A 19189-nucleotide genomic window follows, 5' to 3' on the forward strand; every position below is an offset into this window, starting at 1 on the left:
TCCTTGTGTATATTTGTAATGAATTATTGTGTAACAAATTATATTGACATTATATTGTACATACTTTAAATAATTGTTAAATATTGCATGCCTTGCTTGGTAGAACATAAGAACTGCTTTTCAATGTTATCATCTTATGTAATCTCACTATGTTCTTGCAATAAACGATTGACTATTGGCTATAAAATCAGCTGTTTAGTCGCATTGAGCTCTTCATTTCGCCACAGGGATATCATCTTTCAGAGTGATCTTGAGCTCGATCGGCGCTTCCTTAGTCTCCACCGGTTCATACTCGACAACCAAATGCTCGACGTTTTCCTAACAGTACCATCGCGATCAGAAACAGTGAAGTCCTCACTCACGCAATCCACTTTAAATTCGTCGAAAGAGTCTTTGTTGATTAGGTTATATCCACTGCCAGAGTCTATTAACGCCTGCGTTTCTACGTCACATAAACTTTAAAGGTTTTTTTTTAGTAGTTTTCGTCTTCATATCATCTACATTATCGTATTAAGTATTTTGTTGCAATGTTTACATCGTGCCGACAACTGTTTCCGCCATGTTGACAGCTGTCTCGTCATTGGCCAATATTCCAAATATGACCGCTTGTCGACGAATATCTGTCGCCGCGGACTGCTTTACCGATGGAGCCGCTTGCTGATGATTCGCCTTTTCTCCCGAGCCATAGGTGCAACACTGCTTTACCGACGGATCTGCGCAACCAGCATGGTCGCGCGATAGACGATAAAATATCAGGCCGTCCCTATCGCACTTACAAATAGTGCGATTGGGACGGCCTGCTATTTTATCACTTATCGAGCGACCATAATTGCTTGCCAGGTCTTCGAAGGACACTCGCTGAGTCGCTGCTTATATGGTCATAAGTCATAATAGACGGAGAGCTGGCAGCTCCTTTTGCTGTGGGCCACCGTTTACGAGGTATTGACGAAAAACGGAGCATGTAATCGATTAAAAAAAACTTTCTTACTAAATTATCCATTTATATATTGATCCTATCGAAAAAACGTACATAACCTTTCTTGTAGGAAATTAAAATATGACGTCCACGTAGATATTTTCTGTTTGGGCCCCAAAAAATTAAATCTTTAAAAATTCATAGCTCGATAAAGCCCCGCCCCTTTAGCTGCCAGACTTGCAGACCTGATGTTGGTCATGATTAGAGAAGCATCTGAGCACCTTTCCAGGTTGCCTCAAGGACCTACTCCAAAATCCTGCCAGCTCTTGGACCATAATCATTGCAAAAAAACACTTCAATCCTTTAGTACATGATCCTCTTGACACGGCGGCAAGTGATTGGAGAGTCGAGTAGGTAGATAGGTACTTCCCTATGGGCCTATCGGTTTTATAAACACACATACAACAAGTAGGCGCGAACAATTTATACTTACTTTTCTATGATTCAACTTCACGTCATATTTTATTTTTCTAATATTCAATTATATATAAAAAAAGTAAAAAACAACAATATAACTGTTTTTCAAACATATTAAAAAAATCCGGACCTGGGTCTCGAACTCGGGATCATAGACGTGCAAGTCAAATACACTAACCCCTAAGCCAAAAAACAAGGAGCCGCCCGGCTCAAAATATTGAATCATATTCATATATGGTTACTCGGCAATGTAATTAATTATTATCTCACTAGACGACACTTTTAAACATTGAAAATAGCGCCATCTGTAAATAACTCGAAAACTAAGAGGTACCAGCGACGATAACTCGCGTTAAGTAGGCCGTGTAGCGATGTACTGAGTTACCAATCTTTCTTGATTTATCTATGGTTTCAGTAAGAACAGCATGCACTTACGTCCAGAACAGCGACATTTGAAGCAGTGGAAGTGCTGATGATGGTCAGAACCGAACTCCTCAAATCTGAACGGCACGTTTATAGTGACTTTGGTATTTTTATAAGAACAGCATGCACTTACGTCCAGAACAGTGACATTTGGTGCAGTGGAACTCCTGATGATGGTCAGAACGGAACTCCTCAAATCTGAACGGCACGCTTATAGTGACTTTGGTATTTTTATAAGAACAGCATGCACTTACGTCCAGAACAGCGACTTTTGGTGCAGTGGAAGTGCTGATGATGGTCAGAACCGAACTCCTCAAATCTGAACGGCACGTTTATAGTGACTTTGGTATTTTTATAAGAACAGCATGCACTTACGTCCAGAATAGTGACATTTGGTGCAGTGGAACTGTTGGTGATGGTCAGAACCAAAATACGTAATCCAACATTCGCAAGTAGCTCTCACCAGAACCCCAAAGGCGGCGGTTTTTTTTTCTTAAAAATTATTTTCCTAGGGCCTCAAAATGCGTGCTACCCGACTACCCCGAGCACGGCACATACACGGTCGCAGAGCGCGCGGCGCGCCCCGGCCTAGTGTTCGACACCGTCACTCTCAGCGTGTCTTGCTCTCCGCCCTACCGCCCGGACGGCCCGGCGCAGCCCCACTGCGCCAACGGCGAGTGGTACGTCCCTGTGCCCGAGTGCAAACGTGAGTAAATATAATAATATCCCGCGGTTCCGCGTTCAAATTCCGGTAAGGGTATTTATTTGTGTGATGAGCACAGATATTTGTTCCCGATTCATGGATGCTTTCTATGTATATATTTAGGTATTTATATGTGTCGTTGTCTGAATACCCACAACACAAGCCTTCTTGAGCTTACGGGACTCGGACAATCTGTGTAAGAATGTCCTATAATATTTATTTATTTATATTATTGTGTACTCTAAGTGTTGTGTTCCTGCCGGTGAGGAAAGGCTGCCAGGCACCGTAGCCGAATGGCATTTCTGCGACGCGAAACGCCGCAGAAATGTAGTCTGGCTCTGTCGCGCTCTCGGCGGAAATATAGATAGAGTATTAGAGATAGCCACGAAAGAGATAGGTAATTATTATCCTGAGCGTTTCGTGAGCGTTTGTGCACACATAGGCTATGCACACATAGGCTATGCACACATAGGCTATGCACACATAGGCTATGCACACATAGGCACACAAGGATGGTGCAGTGTGCTGACGATGGAAGGACCTACAGAACTAATTTGTTCCGTCTATTGTCCTTTGAGTCCTCGGCGACGACGACACCCCTTGAGTTACAGCCGTCCATAGGTTACGGTGACCGCTGTAAAAGCCCCCTCCGTTACCTAAACGCTACCTTAAACCCAAAGACCCATTTACCCAATAACTAATCTAAATCTCAAGGAACCCTAAAAGCAAATCTACTTTAACTACCTGTCTCTGTCTTGCATTTAAACGTTTGGCCATAAAAGTGATGTGATCGTCTAGTAAGTGGTAGGACCCCGTAGTTGTGCGTAGTAACCCCTGGTTCTTTAACAAGGAGGAGAGTTGCATACCTTACAAAACTGGAATTTAATGAAACTAAGATAATTAATTAAAGGTAATTTACTATAAAGTTTTAGATCTTAGAAAGTTAGATTATATTAAAGTTAGGTTATTATGAGAAGTAGATAAATAACAAAAGCAAAGTAACAAAGAACATGTTTTAATCAATGTAATATAACAAACACAATAATAATTTAGTTAAGTAATCATTCATGTAATTGTACTATACTGCAGAATCTGGATACTGGAACTCTCGTCAGTCGTTGGAGTTGGTTGACAATAGCAGTAGCTCAGCTGGAGTAGAAACAGTGGTCCTTGTAGTCCTTCCAGGTGCAAAGATGTAGATAATAAATACATAAACATAAAAAAAGGTTTTTGGTAAAAATCCCCAACTCCTACTTGTGACTCCTGTCGCACGAGAAGCGTCGGATAAGCCGAAGTGACTCTAAAGTTATGGAATTTAACCTAATAAAATCTGAATGCTAAAACTAACGCTTCCTATACTAGGTGGGGTATGGAGTCTCCCTAAACCAATCACTGTGGGAAAATCCCTCGATTGGGCTTCCTAATCCCTACCTCCCTATTCCTAGGAGTATAAGACTCAGCAAATGGCTAGAAAACGTTTCACAAGTCCTAATGGTATTCCGATGATTGAAACGTCAAGTATTCACCAGAAACCCCTACCTACTTCATTTCACTCTAAGCTAATCCCATAACCCATTCCCAAAAGCTGTAAGCTTTGATGGCAGATCCGTAGATCAATTTATACCCTTAGGTAATAAATGCAATAGGCCTTAGCCTTAACATGACCTTAGTCAAACTGTAAGCTTTGATGGCAGATCCGTAGATCATTTTTATACCCTTAGGTAATAAATGCAATAGGCCTTAGCCTTAATATGACCTTAGTCAGACTGTAAGCTTTGATGGCAGATCCGTAGATCACTTTTTACCCTTTGTAGTGAATAGATTTGGTATTTAGCTATTATTTTGTAAAATGTATTGTATGAATAAAATGGGTGTTATATGAAAGGTGTGCCGGAATGAACTCTGGTAAGGCTTCGGACTTTTGTAGTACAAGGTCCTCTTGCTATACTAATCTAACACTGTGGGTTTCATAGAGTTGATGTAAATAATAATGCCGAAATATTAATTCATGCAAATATAATTCATAAGAACTGAAAACCTAAAGGCCGATTACATGGGCTCAAGGCCGGTTAATCTTAAAGTCTAGCCGCTTATGGTCTACACGCGCGGTGTTGTACGATAGACGACTACGCGTATCTTTGGCCAAAGAAAACGGGGGGAAAATGTTTGTGCCCTCACGAACTCGTGGTCTCGTCGTTTGCAGCGCCGGTACCATCAGGGTACGGGCGGAACGTCGGTCGCAGAGCTCTGCCCGTCAAGTTTTACTCAGCTAAGCAAAACCGAGGGCGGCGAGCTCGCTGTAGTTCAGGTCGCGAGTGTGACCCGTGAAGTCCTTAGCTTGGTCGGCGGCGGAACAGGCGCCGCGCGACTCACAGCCCGGGTCCGGGAGCTGTAGCTTGCGGAGAAAGACGCCAGCGCTATCAGCGCATCGTTGACGCGCCCGCGCCAAAGGCGCCGGTCAGACGACGCCGGCAAATGATGGGGGGGGGACGTGTAAAGCACCTCGAGGTCGCCGGCGCTACCGTTACAGCAGCGCTCGGCATACAGCCCACGTCCCGGCAGCTGTACTCTACGGTGGAGACTCGGAAGCCGCGCGGGCTCTCAACACACTGCACGCACGCACACTTCACACGCGGTATACGTTTTCTTAGTTTACTAACACCAGAACTACGCCTGGCAGCATGTCAAGGCGCAATCAGCCGCCTGCGGCGGCGACGGGGACCGGATCAAATAATTTAATAACGGAGCGCGCACGTTTTTGTCTCGATCCTGTACTCATCTGTCAAAACCGTCAACTCCATCGACCCACGAAAATCTGCGTTCCGTTTGTTCGGTCCGCTCTCCATATCAGACTCAATCCTATTAAAAAACCTTAAATAAATTAAACTTCAAACCGTATCGACATTATTTATACTATTTAGTAATAGTTATCACCACACGGGATTTTATAGCAATTCTTAACAAGTCTTTGAACTTTTTCTATTTGTGTCTCCCCTCCGAACTACGTGAAACGAAACGCACCAACTTTTTCTATTTGTCAAATTCTGACTTATTTCTACCGTACATTCTCTAACCTATTTCATGTAACCAATATCTAATTACTTTTTTGGAAATACCAAAAAATGTGGGATGTGATCGGATTTACTAAATTCTACGTTACAAAAGGAACATTTTGGTGTGCGCAAAGTCTAGTTCTGTTTTGTAATTACTGTGTACCAAGTCCTAGAAGTTTGACTTAGCCTAGTGTTTATATCGCGGCATATCTAAAGTTCAGGGCTTCTATATGGCCTAAATGAATGCAAAATTAGGAGTTCAGAAGGTAAGCCACGATTTTATATGGGCATTAAGCTTCGGTGTATGTTTTCTGTGGAAAAAAACGGCATCGAAAACCGATGGTGATATTGAGGTTAATTTTCATATAAAATGTATGTAGTATCACTACAGTATCCCCCTTCTCGGCAAAAAGGAGAGTACCACTCGACCGAAACAGCCGGGGTAACCGTGGAAAAAATAAGAAATATAGATCCAATCAACAATTATTATTATTATTTTTTAATAATTATCATGCACTTATGTTACTTACTATTGTCGCTTGGACTATAATTCCCATTTATACGTTTTATAGCTAATTTCTTAACTAGTATTGTTTCCTATTCTAAGTGTTTGAAATCATAGTGGCGTCCCACTATGGTTTCTGAAATTTTAACCTAAGGTTTTATCTATAGTTTTCTAAGGATAATTTTTAATTAAATAGTTTAATTACTATGACTATAATTACTTATAGCATACCTACTTAATACGAGCTACCTTAAGCTTCTATGGCTATACAACATTTAAGTGCCAAGTACTTTGACTAGGGTCACTTGTTGTAAGTTCACCATATACATTAATTATTTCAATACGACTATATTCTATTTTAACATCTAGCATGCTGTATTATATACATGCTTAAACCTACAGTCCTATTATTTTAAAATAACTTGGTAACTATTTATTACTTGTTATTTACAACTTTAAATTATTTATATAGTGGAGGCTTATTTCTGTCTCGCACTTCTAATTTAAATTCCTAAGTTTTTGCCTTGAGGCTTTCAATATATTGAGAAAAAAAACTTATTATTCGTTTTTTCTCCCAAAGTATTGAGTTTTAGTCCATGATTTTGTACTACCCTTGGTACCTAGGGTGCACAGTTATGTAAAAAATTGGTTTTAATGGGAACGTTCCAAAAAAAAAATTTTTTGACTTGTGTTGTCAAAATTAGTATGTGATCACATAAAAAGTGTGTTCTATGAACACTAAAGAAATCTTGGCAACTATGGCCGAGGAAGTAGGGATCCCTTTAAAAAAAAATGTGGGTTTTTATAATAACTTTACCCAAATAATAATATTTGTAACTAATTCGAGCTTACACCTTGTGACAACTTGAGGTCATGTAACGAATTTGGAATGCATCTAATGGAATGCATGCCATTCGTCAAAAGGTCACGACCCCTTTTCAACAAAATGGTGTAGGTATACCTCGTTACAATATTGATTACAATACTATTCAAGAATAGCTAGGCAGGAGTGTATGTTGACTCCGCCTGCAGTTGTCAATCCGTGACAAAAAATCAGAGACGTCCGAGTCACCTGAAAAGTTTAAGTTCCAGGACCGCAGATGGTCCTCTTTTAGGACATGAACAATGCGTTCATTATTTTCCCTAATGTCTCTAATGGGAGTAGAGAATTTCCCTGTCAAATCCAATTTTGCCTGGCGTACAAGTCCAGGCGCCCCCAATGTGGGCATTGAGGGTTGAGGATTGTCTGATGTGGATGGGCCGGGCGGGTGGGCTTCTGCATGAGCAGGACCCCGCGGTCGCGTGTTGACATATGAGGGGATCTGAGACTTATTGTCTCTTGTATTTACTTCTTGATAATCTTCGACGTCCGACATGTTGCCAAAGACGTGGGTCCACCTGAGTCAGGTCTAGCAATAAATAAATCAATGACACTTCTGTGTTTACAGAAAATGTGAAATAAAATATAAATGCACTCTTAAAGTGAGAGTGAGAAATGATAAGTGGCTGGTGCTATGCTATTCATTCATAGCGCAGCCTAAAAAATTATAATAATAAATAAACTTGCTAGCCTGTTACAAGTGGACTCACAAATTAATTAATTAATTTATTCTACTGCCATATTTAGTGACTGATTAAGATTCAGGTAAAAAATGTGGCCCACAAAATTTCAAATTTATTAAATTTAAATTTTTAAGAAATAACACACTATGAAATCCACAGGGTAATAAAGTATTAAATTGTTTCGGGCGCCATATTGTAGTGAATAGATTTGGTATTTAGCTATTATTTTGTAAAATGTATTGTATGAATAAAATGGGTGTTATATGAAAGGTGTGCCGGAATGAACTCTGGTAAGGCTTCGGACTTTTGTAGTACAAGGTCCTCTTGCTATACTAATCTAACACTGTGGGTTTCATAGAGTTGATGTAAATAATAATGCCGAAATATTAATTCATGCAAATATAATTCATAAGAACTGAAAACCTAAAGGCCGATTACATGGGCTCAAGGCCGGTTAATCTTAAAGTCTAGCCGCTTATGGTCTACACGCGCGGTGTTGTACGATAGACGACTACGCGTATCTTTGGCCAAAGAAAACGGGGGGAAAATGTTTGTGCCCTCACGAACTCGTGGTCTCGTCGTTTGCAGCGCCGGTACCATCAGGGTACGGGCGGAACGTCGGTGGCAGAGCTCTGCCCGTCAAGTTTTACTCAGCTAAGCAAAACCGAGGGCGGCGAGCTCGCTGTAGTTCAGGTCGCGAGTGTGACCCGTGAAGTCCTTAGCTTGGTCGGCGGCGGAACAGGCGCCGCGCGACTCACAGCCCGGGTCCGGGAGCTGTAGCTTGCGGAGAAAGACGCCAGCGCTATCAGCGCATCGTTGACGCGCCCGCGCCAAAGGCGCCGGTCAGACGACGCCGGCAAATGATGGGGGGGACGTGTAAAGCACCTCGAGGTCGCCGGCGCTACCGTTACAGCAGCGCTCGGCATACAGCCCACGTCCCGGCAGCTGTACTCTACGGTGGAGACTCGGAAGCCGCGCGGGCTCTCAACACACTGCACGCACGCACACTTCACACGCGGTATACGTTTTCTTAGTTTACTAACACCAGAACTACGCCTGGCAGCATGTCAAGGCGCAATCAGCCGCCTGCGGCGGCGACGGGGACCGGATCAAATAATTTAATAACGGAGCGCGCACGTTCCTGTCTCGATCCTGTACTCATCTGTCAAAACCGTCAACTCCATCGACCCACGAAAATCTGCGTTCCGTTTGTTCGGTCCGCTCTCCATATCAGACTCAATCCTATTAAAAAACCTTAAATAAATTAAACTTCAAACCGTATCGACATTATTTATACTATTTAGTAATAGTTATCACCACACGGGATTTAATAGCAATTCTTAACAAGTCTTTGAACTTTTTCTATTTGTGTCTCCCCTCCGAACTACGTGAAATTAAACGCACCAACTTTTTCTATTTGTCAAATTCTGACTTATTTCTACCGTACATTCTCTAACCTATTTCATGTAACCAATATCTAATTACTTTTTTGGAAATACCAAAAAATGTGGGATGTGATCGGATTTACTAAATTCTACGTTACAAAAGGAACATTTTGGTGTGCGCAAAGTCTAGTTCTGTTTTGTAATTACTGTGTACCAAGTCCTAGAAGTTTGACTTAGCCTAGTGTTTATATCGCGGCATATCTAAAGTTCAGGGCTTCTATATGGCCTAAATGAATGCAAAATTAGGAGTTCAGAAGGTAAGCCACGATTTTATATGGGCATTAAGCTTCGGTGTATGTTTTCTGTGGAAAAAAACGGCATCGAAAACCGATGGTGATATTGAGGTTAATTTTCATATAAAATGTATGTAGTATCACTACAGTATCCCCCTTCTCGGCAAAAAGGGAGAGTACCACTCGACCGAAACAGCCGGGGTAACCGTGGAAAAAATAAGAAATATAGATCCAATCAACAATTATTATTATTATTTTTTAATAATTATCATGCACTTATGTTACTTACTATTGTCGCTTGGACTATAATTCCCATTTATACGTTTTATAGCTAATTTCTTAACTAGTATTGTTTCCTATTCTAAGTGTTTGAAATCATAGTGGCGTCCCACTATGGTTTCTGAAATTTTAACCTAAGGTTTTATCTATAGTTTTCTAAGGATAATTTTTAATTAAATAGTTTAATTACTATGACTATAATTACTTATAGCATACCTACTTAATACGAGCTACCTTAAGCTTCTATGGCTATACAACATTTAAGTGCCAAGTACTTTGACTAGGGTCACTTGTTGTAAGTTCACCATATACATTAATTATTTCAATACGACTATATTCTATTTTAACATCTAGCATGCTGTATTATATACATGCTTAAACCTACAGTCCTATTATTTTAAAATAACTTGGTAACTATTTATTACTTGTTATTTACAACTTTAAATTATTTATATAGTGGAGGCTTATTTCTGTCTCGCACTTCTAATTTAAATTCCTAAGTTTTTGCCTTGAGGCTTTCAATATATTGAGAAAAAAAACTTATTATTCGTTTTTTCTCCCAAAGTATTGAGTTTTAGTCCATGATTTTGTACTACCCTTGGTACCTAGGGTGCACAGTTATGTAAAAAATTGGTTTTAATGGGAACGTTCCAAAAAAAAATTTTTTTGACTTGTGTTGTCAAAATTAGTATGTGATCACATAAAAAGTGTGTTCTATGAACACTAAAAAAATCTTGGCAACTATGGCCGAGGAAGTAGGGATCCCTTTAAAAAAAAATGTGGGTTTTTATAATAACTTTACCCAAATAATAATATTTGTAACTAATTCGAGCTTACACCTTGTGACAACTTGAGGTCATGTAACGAATTTGGAATGCATCTAATGGAATGCATGCCATTCGTCAAAAGGTCACGACCCCTTTTCAACAAAATGGTGTAGGTATACCTCGTTACAATATTGATTACAATACTATTCAAGAATAGCTAGGCAGGAGTGTATGTTGACTCCGCCTGCAGTTGTCAATCCGTGACAAAAAATCAGAGACGTCCGAGTCACCTGAAAAGTTTAAGTTCCAGGACCGCAGATGGTCCTCTTTTAGGACATGAACAATGCGTTCATTATTTTCCCTAATGTCTCTAATGGGAGTAGAGAATTTCCCTGTCAAATCCAATTTTGCCTGGCGTACAAGTCCAGGCGCCCCCAATGTGGGCATTGAGGGTTGAGGATTGTCTGATGTGGATGGGCCGGGCGGGTGGGCTTCTGCATGAGCAGGACCCCGCGGTCGCGTGTTGACATATGAGGGGATCTGAGACTTATTGTCTCTTGTATTTACTTCTTGATAATCTTCGACGTCCGACATGTTGCCAAAGACGTGGGTCCACCTGAGTCAGGTCTAGCAATAAATAAATCAATGACACTTCTGTGTTTACAGAAAATGTGAAATAAAATATAAATGCACTCTTAAAGTGAGAGTGAGAAATGATAAGTGGCTGGTGCTATGCTATTCATTCATAGCGCAGCCTAAAAAATTATAATAATAAATAAACTTGCTAGCCTGTTACAAGTGGACTCACAAATTAATTAATAAATTTATTCTACTGCCATATTTAGTGACTGATTAAGATTCAGGTAAAAAATGTGGCCCACAAAATTTCAAATTTATTAAATTTAAATTTTTAAGAAATAACACACTATGAAATCCACAGGGTAATAAAGTATTAAATTGTTTCGGGCGCCATATTGTAGTGAATAGATTTGGTATTTAGCTATTATTTTGTAAAATGTATTGTATGAATAAAATGGGTGTTATATGAAAGGTGTGCCGGAATGAACTCTGGTAAGGCTTCGGACTTTTGTAGTACAAGGTCCTCTTGCTATACTAATCTAACACTGTGGGTTTCATAGAGTTGATGTAAATAATAATGCCGAAATATTAATTCATGCAAATATAATTCATAAGAACTGAAAACCTAAAGGCCGATTACATGGGCTCAAGGCCGGTTAATCTTAAAGTCTAGCCGCTTATGGTCTACACGCGCGGTGTTGTACGATAGACGACTACGCGTATCTTTGGCCAAAGAAAACGGGGGGAAAATGTTTGTGCCCTCACGAACTCGTGGTCTCGTCGTTTGCAGCGCCGGTACCATCAGGGTACGGGCGGAACGTCGGTGGCAGAGCTCTGCCCGTCAAGTTTTACTCAGCTAAGCAAAACCGAGGGCGGCGAGCTCGCTGTAGTTCAGGTCGCGAGTGTGACCCGTGAAGTCCTTAGCTTGGTCGGCGGCGGAACAGGCGCCGCGCGACTCACAGCCCGGGTCCGGGAGCTGTAGCTTGCGGAGAAAGACGCCAGCGCTATCAGCGCATCGTTGACGCGCCCGCGCCAAAGGCGCCGGTCAGACGACGCCGGCAAATGATGGGGGGGGGACGTGTAAAGCACCTCGAGGTCGCCGGCGCTACCGTTACAGCAGCGCTCGGCATACAGCCCACGTCCCGGCAGCTGTACTCTACGGTGGAGACTCGGAAGCCGCGCGGGCTCTCAACACACTGCACGCACGCACACTTCACACGCGGTATACGTTTTCTTAGTTTACTAACACCAGAACTACGCCTGGCAGCATGTCAAGGCGCAATCAGCCGCCTGCGGCGGCGACGGGGACCGGATCAAATAATTTAATAACGGAGCGCGCACGTTCCTGTCTCGATCCTGTACTCATCTGTCAAAACCGTCAACTCCATCGACCCACGAAAATCTGCGTTCCGTTTGTTCGGTCCGCTCTCCATATCAGACTCAATCCTATTAAAAAACCTTAAATAAATTAAACTTCAAACCGTATCGACATTATTTATACTATTTAGTAATAGTTATCACCACACGGGATTTAATAGCAATTCTTAACAAGTCTTTGAACTTTTTCTATTTGTGTCTCCCCTCCGAACTACGTGAAACGAAACGCACCAACTTTTTCTATTTGTCAAATTCTGACTTATTTCTACCGTACATTCTCTAACCTATTTCATGTAACCAATATCTAATTACTTTTTTGGAAATACCAAAAAATGTGGGATGTGATCGGATTTACTAAATTCTACGTTACAAAAGGAACATTTTGGTGTGCGCAAAGTCTAGTTCTGTTTTGTAATTACTGTGTACCAAGTCCTAGAAGTTTGACTTAGCCTAGTGTTTATATCGCGGCATATCTAAAGTTCAGGGCTTCTATATGGCCTAAATGAATGCAAAATTAGGAGTTCAGAAGGTAAGCCACGATTTTATATGGGCATTAAGCTTCGGTGTATGTTTTCTGTGGAAAAAAACGGCATCGAAAACCGATGGTGATATTGAGGTTAATTTTCATATAAAATGTATGTAGTATCACTACACCTTAGGTAATAATTGTAATAGGCCTTAGCCCTAATATGACCTTAGTCAGGAATACAATTCATTAGGTATAAGTTGCGCGAATCGACTGTTTCTATTATACAGTACGACTCCTAACTCTGCGTTCCGCTCGGTTAGTGCTCTTAAACCATAAAATGTCCACCTGAACATTATGTCAAACAGCAGCGAAGAAATAATATAGATCTTACTTCGTGCCATCAAGATGAACTGATATTTCATATCAAACAGCAGTGAAGAAATAATAAAGATCTTACTTCGTGCCATCAAAATGAACTGATATTTCATAAATGTTAAAAAACATTATCACAATTAATTTCAATCAAATATTCAAAATCTTCTAAGTTGAAACAGCTAATAATAATATAGACAAGGAAATAATATAGATGGTAAAATTATACCAATGATGTTATTCAACATACGTGAGAGAGGATTGTCCACATATGGACTTTTTAGGAATATGGTGCATAATGTATTCTTTATATTTCAGTAATGCAATAATTCTATGTTAACTCATCTAACTTCTCGTTAATATTGACGAGTAACATTTGTTCACATTAAATATATTATTTGGGACATAATTCCCCATAAAGAACTTTTAGTAATATGTTGCATAGTGTATTCATCATATTTCAGTACTGCAATAAGTCTATGTTAACTCATCGTATTTGTTGTTTATTTTGACGAATAACATTTGTACACGTTAAATATATTATTTGGGATATAATTCTCCATATTCATTATATTTCAGTAATGCAATAAGTCTGTGTTAACTCATCTAATTTGTTGTTAATATTGACGAGAAACATTTGTACATGTTATATATAATATTTGTGACATAATTCCCCATATTCATTATATTTCAGTAATGCAATAAGTCTATGTTAACTCGTCGTATTTGTTGTTTATATTGACGAGTAACATTTGTACACATTAAATATATTATTTGGGACATAATTCCCCATATTCATTATATTTGAGTAATGCAATAAGTCTGTGTTAACTCATCGTATTTGTTGTTTATATTGACGAGTAACATTTGTACATGTTATATATAATATTTGTGACATAATTCCCCATATTCATTATATTTCAGTAATGCAATAAGTCTATGTTAACTCGTCGTATTTGTTGTTTATATTGACGAGTAACATTTGTACACATTAAATATATTATTTGGGACATAATTCCCCATATTCATTATATTTGAGTAATGCAATAAGTCTGTGTTAACTCATCGTATTTGTTGTTTATATTGACGAGTAACATTTGTACACATTAAATATATTATGTGTACTCAAATAGTAATCAATATACATAATAAACAAAATAACCATCTAATCACATGATATTATGATATACCTAGTTATTTCCTTAGGAAAACATCGTAAAGTCACTTCTTTTATCAAACCGTAATTCAGAACACTAAACAAAAAATATCACTCTCTTCTATACTTTACACTCAGTCAATTTGTGTAAGAATGTCCAATAATATTTATTTATTTATTTTTTTATCATCTTTAAATTTATACTACAGTATCAAGATTGCCCAGTCTTGCTATAATTCATAATCAAAAGTAAATCTGCTTAATTGTAAATCAAATCAAATCAAATCAAATAATTTACCTATTAGCGTTGGAATATAAGCGTTCTCTTTTAACAACCGCTTTACATCAGGCGAGCCGTATGCTTATTTGCCACCGACGTAGTATAAAAAAAATACGTATAATTGAATGACACTTACTTACTTAATGTACATATCGTACAAAATAACTTTTAAATTCAAATAAACACAGTAACAACACGCCCAATATAAGTTGATCCACTACTAGACACAGTGTAATTTAAAATGGCCGTCCGCCTCGCGTCGCGTCGAAAGTGCAATCCAAATTATTATCGACTTTTAGGAATACACTAAGAAATCACTATTCATATACACAGTAAATATTAAAACAACTACTAGATCGCATTGAAACACGATATTGGATTAATTCACAGAATATATATTAGTACGTTAAATAGAATATCGAAAGTACAGAATTCGCGCCCTCTCGCGATACGCGATCAAAATCATCCGCCATTTTTAAAATTCGAAGGTCAAGACCCGCGCTGGCTGGTATCAAATGCACGAGCGGTTTAGTTCTATTACGTCACAGGAATAAATCGCATGTCGTTTTTCGCTCGGTTTAACGCGATGTCTTATTAATCTAAATTGTTTGTAATTGATACATAATGATAGGCAAATACAACGCGAACGCGAACTACGTGGTGAAAGTATATTTGTATTCTATCAGTGTAATAAATGAACTAAGATTGTATTCGCGAAGATCTGATCTTACGGACTTACTTGTTTATTTTGTAGGCACAACACAGAGCCGGGATGTATAGTTAAATCTTTAAATTATCAACACTTTATTAACTTTTTGTGTAAGTGAAAGATAATGGAAAGCTATAAGTATTGTTTATAAGCTGTGATTGTGTCTTAGTGAATTGTTTAGTGAAATATTTTCTCTATAAAAGCAAGCTAGTGTCCCGACGGAATGTAAACGTACAAAGGTATTTATCTAGCTGAAATAGTTTTATTGCAATTACGTACTTAAAGCGGGTTCCTTAAGTTTATGACACACGAACTCTATAGTATTATTTAAATAACACACATAAAAATGCCAATGAAAAACCGTCACGTAATTAATTATGTAGTTCACTTGCGCACTAAAATTATTAAAGAGTAATTAGTACCTGTTTTCTTAATGTCGGAAGGTCTTCTTTAGGTCGCCTTCGATGACTAGCTCCAATCTCCTCCATTCTTCATAATTATTGGCATACGCACCAAACCTCCTTTTTCTGAACTATGCAAACCTTAGCTCCAGCCTCCTCCGTAGTCACAAAGTACTTCTTCAATCTTCTCGAATCGAATTACCTATTCTTATAATGTTATGTCTTCAACGTTCCCGAACCTAATGACCCCATCTGACGCTGCGCTCTGAGTTTTATTCCCCCGAATATGACGCATGCGCTGTTCTTGGTGACGCTCGGGACGCGCTTATCTAGCGTCTCATTGGTTGAATTTTTCGTCCAAAGTTCCGCTTTCCTCGATAACAACGCTTACGGCAATAGTGTAAGGAATGTTTGATTTTGTAAATTACGCTAACTTTCATATTTTTATCCCGATTTACTGCTTTCCTCGATAATAACGCTTTTGGCAACAGTTTTAGAAATGTTGATCTTTGTAAATTATGTACGTTTGAATTCCGGGAATAATTATTATTTTTCTATCGTGTGATCTCCCCAGCGTGGCCTTGTGCTGCGGGTAGCAACAGTGATCGTTGTGCGGAATGTGCGTGCTTCAATTCCGAGAATTGTTATTTTTAATTTCCTGGAATTTTGTTTCTAAGCATATTTAATTTTACAAATACTGCATTCAAATAGTGTAACTATTTGATTAGAATATTACTTATTATGAAATCATACAACACAAAATTAACATAGACAATTGTCTAAAAGAAACAAAGTCAGATTATTCATATAATTATATACATAGATTTGTAAGAGGCGAGGACATCGGGTCGTTACAATTGCCCCCACATTTGTGCATAGAGAATGGTTTCTCAAACCTGACTCGGAGCACAAATGTTTTTATTCAAAATGAGATATCGTTGTCTTAACCCTTTAATTCCGGTAAAATATGATATGTTTCCGGGATGAGTACTTCGGTAAATTAAACCTCTATATGAGAGCCGCTCCAACTAATTCCTGAATTGTTTAGGAAACTGAATATCTATTTCGGTATCCATTTTTGGTTATCTTTAAAAACTAAGACAAATTCTTTTTGAACTAGCCTTTTGAATGACAAATCCTTAGATTCAACTGCCATATGGTGTGAAATGTGTTGAATGGTTTGGCCATGGCCATCGATAGTTGTCCGAGATTCCAAACTATAAATTCTATATGCATGTGATACTCCACTTTCCTAGTATCGCGGATTTATCACCTGACATTGTGTTACACTAGTCAGTGCTAGAATTGTTTGACTTCCAGGGTAACTTTTATGTTAGTATGTAGTATTATAAGAATGGAATGATGATTCCAAAGTCTGCCATTCTCGAGGCCAGTGTTAATTATGATTCAACTTTTGTGAACAAAACTTATTTTGATTTAATAATTCTCCTAGATAGAGAGAAATATAGTAAATAATTTGATTAATGTTTATCAAAAATAACCAGCAAAATAAATTCAGTTATTGAAGTTTTCAATTTCCCCTTTTCGTAGTTGTGGTGAGTAAAAGTGACCAATATTCAAAGGAACCTCACTGATCCAGCACGAATTATGAACTTAATGGTTATCCAGACACATGAGTCAAATTGCCACCAGCCAGAATTCCCATTCCAATAAAGCATTTGGTTGTGAATCAAATGTACCCTAATGGTAAAATTTTTGCATCCTCATATGGGTAGTTAAATCACATTGCTCGATTAGGTAACCCGCTATCTACATTGCCCAGATATTATGAACCTACAAAAATCTCTTTACTAGAATGAAAAAGCCTTTCAATTTCTCAGGTAACCACCGACAATTGTTCTCCCCATAGTTCGAAAAACCAGTCCACAACTCAATACTAGTCAATAATTTTCCTCCTTTCTCGGCATATGTCCTATGTATAATTATAAGACTAATCAGACAATCAACACTCCAATCATATTGACAATTTTACAAATATGATTTTATGTTAAGTCACATTTCATGCCAAACAAGATTATCTGATTCATCCCATAAAGACACAGGGTGTGTTTGGTTTGTTTATTAGCAGCGTGTAGAGTATGTTGTTACCAAAAGAATGTACCTGTAAAAGGTATAAATTATTTATCCTAACACCTAACTCTCGTGGTAACAAGTTTGTGTAACCCTTTCCCCATTTTAAAATTCCAATAACTGCCGTCACTATTCTCAGACTTGCAAACATGAGGAAACCCTTCATATTTTCAACCGAACTCCATCTATTCATCTAGCTAAACCTCTCTTCTCTCATTTATACTACTCATTCAGATTCCATCCTTCCTCATACGCTCATTTTTACTGTTTCTGTCATACCTGCAAGCCCACTTAGATAATGACAGTACAAAAATGTATGATATCATAATTGAATAGCTCTCTTTTCTTTATTGTAGCTATCTCAATTTTCAATTAAATGTCACATTAAAAATATATACATATGTCATAAGTATAGGTACCTATTATATTTTTCTTTAATTTACGAATCGCTCTCCTTTAGTGTTTTCCTGTACCCAAATCATTGTAACAGTAGCTATGATTAATTCGGGATTCTTTTGTTTCAGCGTAACGTTTTCAGTATAAGCATAGATAAATCAAGAAAGATTGGTAACTCAGTACATCGCTACACGGCCTACTTAACGCGAGTTATCGTCGCTGGTACCTCTTAGTTTTCGAGTTATTTACAGATGGCGCTATTTTCAATGTTTAAAAGTGTCGTCTAGTGAGATAATAATTAATTACATTGCCGAGTAACCATATATGAATATGATTCAATATTTTGAGCCGGGCGGCTCCTTGTTTTTTGGCTTAGGGGTTAGTGTATTTGACTTGCACGTCTATGATCCCGAGTTCGAGACCCAGGTCCGGATTTTTTTAAATATGTTTGAAAAACAGTTATATTGTTGTTTTTTACTTTTTTTATATATAATTGAATATTAGAAAAATAAAATATGACGTGAAGTTGAATCATAGAAAAGTAAGTATAAATTGTTCGCGCCTACTTGTTGTATGTGTGTTTATAAAACCGATAGGCCCATAGGGAAGTACCTATCTACCTACTCGACTCTCCAATCACTTGCCGCCGTGTCAAGAGGATCATGTACTAAAGGATTGAAGTGTTTTTTTGCAATGATTATGGTCCAAGAGCTGGCAGGATTTTGGAGTAGGTCCTTGAGGCAACCTGGAAAGGTGCTCAGATGCTTCTCTAATCATGACCAACATCAGGTCTGCAAGTCTGGCAGCTAAAGGGGCGGGGCTTTATCGAGCTATGAATTTTTAAAGATTTAATTTTTTGGGGCCCAAACAGAAAATATCTACGTGGACGTCATATTTTAATTTCCTACAAGAAAGGTTATGTACGTTTTTTCGATAGGATCAATATATAAATGGATAATTTAGTAAGAAAGTTTTTTTTAATCGATTACATGCTC

The 19189-nt window shown here is 38.5% G+C and overlaps 1 protein-coding gene across 1 annotated transcript in view; it reads left to right on the forward strand.

Moving 5' to 3' along the window:
• Positions 1-2331: 2331 nt before the first annotated feature.
• Positions 2332-19189, forward strand: part of LOC125239946 (clotting factor C-like) — a 62204-nt gene continuing 45346 nt past the window's right edge. The window contains exon 1 of the mRNA XM_048147730.1: positions 2332-2522. The gene's annotated coding sequence lies outside the window, so the exon portion shown is untranslated. The remainder of the gene's footprint in view (positions 2523-19189) is intronic.

Source organism: Leguminivora glycinivorella, chromosome 26 (assembly GCF_023078275.1).
Source record: "Leguminivora glycinivorella isolate SPB_JAAS2020 chromosome 26, LegGlyc_1.1, whole genome shotgun sequence".
NCBI lineage: Eukaryota > Metazoa > Arthropoda > Insecta > Lepidoptera > Tortricidae > Leguminivora > Leguminivora glycinivorella.